The sequence below is a fragment of the Somniosus microcephalus genome, chromosome 29 (genome assembly GCF_052327205.1).
Source record: "Somniosus microcephalus isolate GS21.2 chromosome 29, FLI_Smic_1.0, whole genome shotgun sequence".
Classification (NCBI taxonomy): Eukaryota; Metazoa; Chordata; class Chondrichthyes; order Squaliformes; family Somniosidae; genus Somniosus; species Somniosus microcephalus.
In genome coordinates, this window is record NC_141015.1 from 40,007,113 (window position 1) to 40,017,384 (window position 10,272).

The window sequence follows — 10,272 nt, forward strand, 5'->3', positions numbered from 1 at the left end:
GCATTATTATAAGACTGGGAAATTTGCATTTAATATAAATTTTAAAAGTTCAGGCTACCTCTTGCGACTGTTCCGTGTCTCATTCCCCTTCCTGCTTCTCTGGAAAGCCGGATATCGGCTGACTCCTACTAAGCTGGCCCGCAAATCAGGTCGGGGGTCGGGTGGGGGGGGGGAGAAAAGAATATCGGACGGGCCGCGGTTCAGGTCGGGGGGTGGTCATCGGGGGTCGAGCGGGGGTCGGGGGGAGAAAAGAATATCGGACGGGCCGCGGTTCGGGTCGGGGAGAAAAGAATATCGGACGGGTCGGCGGGGGGGGGGGGGAGAAAAGAATATCAGATGGGCCGCGGTTCGGGTCGGGTCGGGGGCGGGGGCGGGGGGGGGGGGGGGTGAGGGGGGAGAAAAGAATATCGGACGGGCCGCTGCAGCTATCGGACGGGCCGCTGTATTGTTGGGTTCACTCTCCCGGTACCTCCTTCACACTGCCCGGCTCGGCCTGCAAGCTCCTACCCAGGAGGGAACTCTGTGACCCTCTGCCCTGCTCAGCGTAAGTCGTGCGCCACTCTGGTCATGTCGTGCGCACGACTTACGCTGAACGAAAAAACTTTCAGTTTTTAGAGGTTTTCGGTTTTCGGAAGTTCGGATAAAGGATAGTCTACCTGTATAGCCCCACCCACAATGGAAGCACTGCAACAGTCGCACCGGCAGCAGTGTGACAAATTTGCATAGACAGTTCCCCGTTATAAATGTCGACCTTCAGAATTCATAATGGGAATACGGAAAGGTGTGTGACTTTAAAATGGGGACTGAATTGCGTCTGTGTGCCCTGAGCCAATTACCCCTCTCCTTCTTACCCCACTTCACCTGAACACTGCACTGCCATTATTGACATCACGTGAGCTCAACTCATTCATTATAAACGGCAGGGATTTTCAGCACAATCCTGTTCGCTTGTACTTGCCACTGATCGTCATTCCCGGCTCTTCTATTTCGTAGTCACTTATAATTTTCTGCTTAGTCCAGTCAGTTCTCGTCTCAGATGCAAACCCCTCATGAATGAGCTTCTGAATTTTCCGCTGCAAATCAATTTAAAACATCAGCCGCAATGCCTTCCTGCACTAACGAGTGTCAGCCGTGGCTCAGCTGGTAGCACACTCTCACCTCTGAATCAGAAGGTTGTGGGTTCAACAGTCCCACTCCAGAGACTTGAGTTCAAAAATCTAGGCTGATATTTCCAGTGCAGTACTGAGGGAGTGCCGCACTGTCGGAGGTGGTGTCTTTCAGATGAGACGTTAAACCGAGGCCCCATCTGCTCTCTCAGGTGGATGTAAAAGATCCCACGGCACTATTTCGAAGAAGAGCAGGGGAGTTCTCCCCAGTGTCCTGGGGCCAATATTTATCCCTCAACCAATATCACAAAAACAGATTATTTGGTCATTATCACATTGCTGTTTGTGGGAGCTTGCTGTGCACAAATTGGATGCCGCGTTTCCCACATTTCAACAGTGACTCCACTTCAAAACGTACTTCATTGGCTGTAAAGCGCTTTGGGACGTCCGATGGTCGTGAAAGGCGCTATAGAATTGCAAGTCTGTCTTTCTTTAACTCAGTTACATTCTCAGAGCTCAATAGGTGCAGGATGCTTTTCATAAAACCAAGTTAACTTTGATTTATTGCCTTGGCTGTCAATAGATGGTCTTAAATTACGTCCTTTACAATAGGCTCTAATTGTTAGATGTCAAACTAACAGGCTTATCAATCTTTTTCAAGGAATCAGAAAACACTCACTATCTTCTAATCATCTAATTCTGCCGTTTCCAATAAACATTGTAAAATTTACAATTTGCGTCTACATTAATTTCATTGAATAATCAGATGTGCACTGTCTAGTTCTGATTAACAAGACTCACTAAGGCCAGTTTCTATTGCTTCATTCATACATACATTCATAGATATGTTGATGAGAATGTGGAACTCGCTACCACAGGGAGTGGTTGAGGTGAATAGCATTGATGCATTTAAGGGGAGGCTAGATAAACACATGAGGGAGAAGGGAATAGAAGGATACGCTGATAGGGCGAGAAACAGCGATTCACTTGTACTTCTTGCAATCTAGTATACAGTATTTGCTGCTCACGATGCGGTCTCCTCTACATTGGGGAGACCAAACGCAGATTGGGTGACCGCTTTGCGGAACACCTCCGTTCAGTCCGTAAGGGTGACCCCGAGCTTCCGGTCGCCTGTCATTTTAATTCACCGCTCCATTCCCACTCGGACCTCACCGTCCTCGGCCTCTTGTATTGTTCCACGGAAGCTCAACGTAAACTCGAGGAACAGCACCTCATCTTCCGATTAGACACTTTGCAGCCTTCCGGACTCAATATCGAGTTCAATAATTTCAGATCATAACCTCGGCCTCTTACTTTTTTCCTTTTAATTTTTTCCACCCCTTTGTTTTGGGTCCTCCTTTCCCCCCCCCTTCCTTTCCTTTTGTTTCTCCCTCTCACCCGGCAGCTGTCCTTATCCTGCCAGTACACTTCACACCTAATCTCAGCTGCCTTTTGTCTCCACGGGCCCATTACCATCTCATCTGGCTGCCAATACCTTTTATTGTCTCCTTTTCTTCTTTTGTTCGATCGCAGCTTTGCCTTCGATCTTTTTATTTTCTTTCCAGTTTTGAAGAAGGGTTTCAACCCGAAACGTCAACTCAAATTTCTCTCCACGGATGTTGCCTGACCTGCTGAGTTTTTCCAGCATTCTCTGTTGTTATTTTAGATGGAAGGAGGTTCGTGTGGAGCATAAACACCAGCATAGACCAGTTGGGCCGAATGGCCCGTTTCTGTGCTGTAAATTCCATGTAACACGAGATTCTAACGCTTCAGTTCCAGCCTGCAGGTCCGCATTAGTAGCTCTCTCAGTTTGGGCCAGTTATACTGTTTCTTCTGCCACACCTTTATTGAGGGACACCCGCAGAGCATTGCAAGTGTTCACGCAATACACCGCCATGGGTATGTAGGCCTTCCACTCAGACTCAGACCGCTGGTTGTGGTGTGAGTGACAGCGAGGCAGTAGACACTGCCTGCCTGGAACTCTCCTGCTTTTGCCCCGTTGGGTGCTTTGCCTACACACATGCACCAGGAGCACCTCGTCCATCAGTTACATTCTTAAGTGTTGGGACGTTCCCTGAATTTGCGGTCAGTGGCGAAGCGGAGGTGTTCGCCGCTGGCCCACGAACTCCGCTCCGCACAAGGACCTCGCGATCTCTGTGTCGAGAACTTTGGGTTTTCCGACCCCGAATTCAATTCAACGAACTGTAGTGGGGATTCCCTCGCGTGAGCTGCTGTGACGTCAACAGGCTGGCTAAGCAGCCAATCAAAAGGCAGAATTCTCAAAGACAGCGAACAAGGACATGGGGAGGCTCTTAAATTTCTAACTTTTTAAAAATAGTTAGCGAGTAAATGATTGGGGCTCACATGTGGGGAAAAGGCAAACCTCAAATAAAGATGCACAAATTTTAAAATAATTGACTTTTTTTGTGAAAAGTTTCTTAAAAAATGTAATTTTTATTAAAATGGACAAATTTCACACTGCACAAAATTAAAATTAGTTTTCCAGGCCTTGACCTTTGTTGAGCAGTGAATACGCTGTTAAAACCCTGGTTACACCCAATCCCTTTGATTCTAACTGTTAGTGGGGAATTTAAAAGCGTGATTACTGCGGAAGAACCAAAGTTTTCACCAGTTTCCCTGATTTGAGAGATTTCACCGATTGCCGGCTCTGGGGGTGGCGGGGGGGGGGGGGGGTGCGGGCACAGCGTAGCCTGCTCGGGGCAGTGAATGACAGACCCCAACTTCAGGATTTCCGCATGATTAATGGTGCGTTACACAGCGCAACGTTCCCGTCCTGAGAAAGCAGCTTATCTGCTGACCTGCCACGAGCAATGCCACGGAAGGTCCTCCACGCAAAAGTATAAAATAACCTTGCAACTGTGTTTCTCGTTTGCTAAATAATAAACACGTTTTAGCATAAATTGCAGACATATACTGACATCCCAAGACTTCAAGATTGACCTTCACTGCAGAAGATATTGCCTCTGTCACTCTCAATCAAGCATTTTGCCACGAGTTCTTAGTTGCCGTGAAGAAATTCTAATTCATTTCCTACCTTACTTGGAGTTCCTTCTCTCCAAGTCAGGATTGAAATTGGTCATTATTGTTCTCCGGCAGAATGGTAATGACCAATGATTGGCTCACGCAGGTGAAGGAGTGCTCAATAAGCATGGAGGAGTTCAGGGTTTCAGCTACACCGACACACAGAAGTCCCACAACTTCTTCCCAACAATCCTTGCTGATGTCCTCTGCCCCACAGCTCAATGCCATTCTTCTTCTTCGGCAGTCCCTCGGAGCCGAGGATGACTTGCTTCCACATTAAAAGTGAGTTCTCAGGTGACTGATGAGTCCAATGCGGGACCTACAGTCTCTGTCACAGGTGGGGCAGACGGTGGTTGAAGGGGCGGGTGGGTGGGGTGCTTGAGTTGACGTGCGCTCATTGCGCTGCCTGCGCTTGGCTTCCGCTTGCTCCCGGCGAAGAGACTCGGTGTTCGGCGCCTTCCTGGATGCTTCTCCTCCACTTTGTGCGGTCTTGGGCCAGGGATTCCCAGGTGTCGGTGGGGATGTTACACTTTTTCAAGGAGGCTTTGAGGGTGTCCTTGAAGCGTTTCCTCTGCCCACCTGGGGCTCTCTTGCCGTGTCGGAGCTCCGAGTAGAGCGCTTGTTTTGGGAGTCTCGTATCGGGCATGCGGACGATGTGACCCGTCCATCGGAGCTGATTGAGCGTGGTCAAAGCTTCGATGCTGGGGATGTTGGCCTGAGCAAGAACACGGACGTTGGTGCGCCTATCCTGCCAATGGATTTGCAGTATCTTGCGGAGGCAGCATTGGTGGTACCTCTCCAGTGCTTTGAGGTGCCTGCTGTACATGGTCCATGTCTCTGAGGCATACAGCAGGGCGAGTATCACTGCTGCTCTGTAGACCATGAGCTTAGTGCCTGGTTTGAGGTCCTGGTCTTCAAACACTCTCTTCCTCAGGCGACCGAAGGCTGCACTGGCACACTGAAGGCGGTGTTGGACTTCGTCGTCAACGTCTGCCCTTGTTGACAGTAGGCTCCCGAGGTATGGAAAGTGGTCCACGTTGTCCAAGGCCTTGTCGTGGATTTTGATAATCGGGGGGCAGCACTGTGTGGCGGGTACAATGTCATTACCCACCAGTGACACAATGGTACAGGCAGGACACAGCCGCTTCTTCCCGTAGCTGATGGAAGGGGGGCAGGCCATCAGGAACTGGAGGGGGACGGTGGGAGGAAGCAAGAAAATAACTTACACAGAGCTTCTACCGTTAGGGCAGAAACTTCAAATATATTTTGAAGAAATTAATCCGGAGATTTGAACCCCATAGACTGACCAGTATGCAACTGAATGTGCTTTCAGTATATTTGAAAAGAACAATAAATGAACTAAGGCCCGAGTTGTGTGGGGAAAGCACAGTAAGAAAAATGTTAATGTTGTCCAGAATGATCCGTGGAGACTTGTACTGTACATTGTTTGTTTTTTTTGTTTTGCCGCGCTTCTCATATGACTAGGTTTGTCCATGTCAACACACTAGTTATGGGTTGAGAGCTGCCACGAGGCCCCTGTTAATGCAACTGTGCAGAAAGCCACTTGTGGGAGTGGCGTATGGTGGTCGACTCTCCACCTCTGCTGTGCATGGATCAGTGACAGAGTCTCCAGCCTAGCAGAATGAAAATAGACACTGCTACCAAAGGAACGGATTCCTGTCAGCAGCAGGTAAAAATAAAGACTTGCATTTCTATAGCGCCTTTCACGACCTCAGGATGTCCCAAAGCACTTTACAGCCAATGAAGTACTTTTGAAACTTAGTCAGTGTTGCAGTGCGGGAAACACGGCAGCCAGTTTGCGCACAGCAAGCTCCCACAAACAGCAATGTGACAATGACCAGATAATCTGTTTTAGTGATGTTGGTTGAGGGATAAATATTGGCCCCAGGCCACTGGGGAGAACTCCCCTGCTCTTCTTAGAAATAGTGGCCGTGGGTTCTTTTGCATTCTTGCGAGAGGGCAGACGGGACCTTGGTTTACCATCTCCTCTGAAAGACGGCACCTCCGACAGTGCAGCGCTCCCTCAGTGCTGCACTAGGTTTTTGCGCTCAATGTCTCTGGAGTGGGGCTTGAACCCATGACCTTCTGGCTCAGAGGCAAGAGTGCTGCCCACTGAGCCACGGCGGACACCCTAGCGTCAATCATTTTTTAAAATCTATCGTAATGTCTTCCATTGAGTCACTAAACTGGAAGTTCAAAGGGACCTTGTGACAAGTTTTTTTAAACGTAAAAAGGATGCGGTTACCAAGGAACTGCGCATTGCATTCTCCCACTAACCCGTGTGATGGATTGCCTGGATTTCTGCTCAGGAAATTCTGTCCAGCAGTCCATCCGGCAACTGGAGCTAATGAGGTAGAATTGACAACCATCCAAGAGACTTGAACCTGTGACCTTTTGCCACAATTCGGACATGAAGTGTCTCAACAGCTTGAGCGGTCAGGTGACCTGCCAGAGCATCACTGCGCACTTCATCCGTCACACGGAAACTGATCTAAGAGTGCACACAATTCCTTAAAGGGGTTTCGCTGGATCACCTGTAATTGCAATTTTTACAAGAGTATAAATAACCCTCTTTTGCTCAGCATCCCACCCAAAAGCACGCAGTAAAAATGATCACGTTTAAATCTTATAAAAAGTTTGCCCAGGGCATTAAATGCTTCCTCTTTCTACTATTCTTTGTAGTGTTGGGAACATTACAAATGTTGATTGTAATTGCCGTTGATTTATGGATTATTTAAATGCATCCAGTACAGTTCTTTCCATTTCTGTGCACATTTTTATTACATAATTCATTAAGTTACATGACGTGAAGTATTTTGTTTGTAATATTCATTTGCATAAATCCATTCATTTGTATGCAATTTGTGCCCCAAGATCAGCCTATTTGCAAAATGCATTGCCTTTCATTCTTTCCCACTAATCTATTTGCAACCCCTAAAGAGATCAGGAAACATACTGGGGATTGCTCTGGTCACGACGTGTTGTGTTGTCATTCAAAAATAACAAGTTTCCGCTGCTGCTGCCGTGGGCAACTCTTAGCTCACAGCAAGGTCATCCCTTCATTTATCTATCGATGTGAAATCTTGTGCAAGTGCACACTTCCTGCTAATAAACTTCACTTCTGCTCGTCATGCACATGCGGGAGAAAGGAATAGAATGGATATGCTGATAGGGTGAGAGGAAGTAGGGTGGGAGGAGGTTCGTGTGGAGCATAAATATCGGTTCTTTCCCAGGGCTGTCATCCTACTGAACTCCACAAATAAACTCTAAAGCCTGCACATCTGCCAATGCACTTTATTATGGTTATGTTTATGTTAATATACTACAAGCCAAATGTATGTTGAATGTTTAAATGTCTTAATCCAAATGTACACTCTCGGGAGCCGCAAGCCTACATTTCGTTGTACTGCACTTGTGCACTAACAATGACAATAAAAGTTGATTTGATTTGATTTGATTGATTGATTTGTATAGACAAGTTGGACTGAATGGCCTGTTTCTGTGCTGTAGACTCGATGTATGCTTTTTATGTCAACATGGAAAATGCCTGTATAATCAGCTAGTTATAATGGGAATTCCCCAGGTAAACTTTTCCCGGGGGTGCTGTTATTGCATGCTGTGACCAGTAGGCACCGCTGTACCTCCACTATATTCTGTCCTCTGCCACACAATGACCTCTGTCATGGGAGATCAACAAAATGTTTGGTTACTTTCTGTTCGAATGCTGTTGGTCCATGAGAGAGAGAGAGATACCCTAGCCTAGCAACAGTCGAGGGAGAGAGAGAGAGAGAGAAAGAATTTCAGATTACCCTAGCAACAAGCCAGTGTTCAAGATTGAAGTGAGGTCTTGGGATGTTTATAGTGGTGCCATACTACAAACATCCCACCACATACCATTGCAACCTACGCAAGGGGATCGTGATGCATAAGAAATGTAAACTTGTGTGCGTAAGAATCGGCTGAAGGACAGTGCATTGACCAGAGACTACCAAATAAGGCAAGGCCACGTCCAGTTTGATAAAGAGAATAGTGTATAAAAAAGAAGCTTTTGTGTTAAGTTGAGAAGAGAGAGAGAAACTCTGCTTGTAAACTGTGTTATACTCTGAAGAAATTATACTCTGCTTTTAGATTGATTATTATGTTAAAGTAGAAAAAGAAGTGATTATAACCATAGGTCTGAATTCTTTACGACTCAGCTGGACAACAGAAGACTGTTTAAAACAACAAATGCATAAAGTTGTAAGGATCCTACAGAAGGGTAGTGAGACGGGAGACAACCCCAATTCACTTCAAGGACAGGATGCTTAGTATTCTGTACAATAAGTGCTAATCTCAACATCAGACAACTAAAAGGGCATCAATGCTTTTGTGGGGCATTTTCAGACCGACTCTGATCCTGGCACATTTTAGGAGCAGCCTACTCCAAATTTTAACTGGCACTATTGGGTATCGAATGAGGCAGGCCAACAGAAGACGTATCTGTTATGGTGCAAATATTCGCAGCGCAGTACCATTTTAGCGTTAATTTTTTAAAATATAAATTGATAAAATGCCAGACAAAGTTGGCGATGCAACAATGTCGAGCTATCACCAGTGCAAAACTTTGGCCAATTGTTTTCGCAAAGCAATTTGCCTCTTTGAATCAGTAGGCAGATGAAAGAACAAAGCAGGAATATTGTCAGCTCATATTAAGTTTTGGCATCTAAAAGTAAATGACTTTAAATAGAAAGAACGATGAAAGTACAGGCAAATGGAACACCGCTTCAGTTGCGCAGTCCAATGGTTTAAGGGTACCACCAAGAGGCAGGAGACAGGAACAACAAGCAATCTCTCCAAGAAGTGCCCTGTGCAATATTATAGCACCAGCCTCATTCATATAAAATTCCTCTGTGTGCTACTTGCCGCCAAAGTAAATGGGTTATTGTCTTTGCTAAAATAATGGACAAGGTTCTGATGGAAGATTGTCACCCAAATAGAATAACCTCTTTTCTCTCGATTGCCCTGCTGTGTATTTCCAACATATTCTGTATTTTCGTAAAAGAAAAAGTTTAATATATAAATGAAGTTTCTTTAAACTTATGATAAACCTACTCATTCGTTTATTCCCCTCCCTCCTTATTTTAGGACATACCCAACCACATACCCTAACCAGGAGAGCGTGACCTAATCCCGCTATGACACCCTTAGTGATCAGTGATTGACACAATTGACTTTATATCTCAACAACAACTTACCTTTATATAGCGCCTTTAACGTAGTAAGACATCCCAAGGTGCTTCACAGGAGCGTAATCAAACAAAATTTGACACCGAGCCACATAAGGAGATATTAGGGCAGGTGACCAAAAGCTTGGTCAAAGAGGTAGGTTTTACGGAGCATCTTAAAAGGAGAGTGATATACCTATCAATTCGTCCAATAAAAAGCGACGAGTTAGGAACGTAACTAAAGGTTTTTATTGACTAAATAACAGAGCCCACCCTCGTGGGTGATCGGGTCCAACAAGGAGGAATACCAGCCAGTCGACTACCTTTATACCTGGGCAGGTAGGTGGAGCCATGGGCGGAGTCGGAGGTGGTCAGCCCAGGTATAACAGCACGACAAGAGGCGACCTCGTATCGTGATACAACGGTGATAACAATACAACAGTGATAACTATAGTGTAACGATAAAGTGGTTTACCACATTCACCCCTTGTTTAGATTTGAGTCCGGCGGGGTGAAGTGTACTACCAGTTCTGGTATGTCAGTCTGTCCGGAGGCCTCGTAATCCTCTCCGATCGTCGCAGCGGCGGTGCTGCATTATCCGGTGTTAGTGCTGGTGTCTGCGTGGTCGGCGAAGGCTCGTGGGGTTCCGGCATGCCGTCTACCTGGGCTGGAATTGGGGGGGTGGTGGGGGGGGGTAAAGGTGGTGTCTCCGGAGTGCCCGAGGGTGCGAGGTCTCGTAAGGAGACAGTGTCCTCCCGCCCGTCTGGGTAAGCCACGTAGGCGTACTGGGGGTTGGCGTGCAGGAGGTTCACCCTTTCGACCAGGGGGTCTGTTTTATGGGCCCTCACGTGCTTTCGCAGCAAGACGGGCCCCGGAGAGGTCAGCCAGGTTGGTAGAGT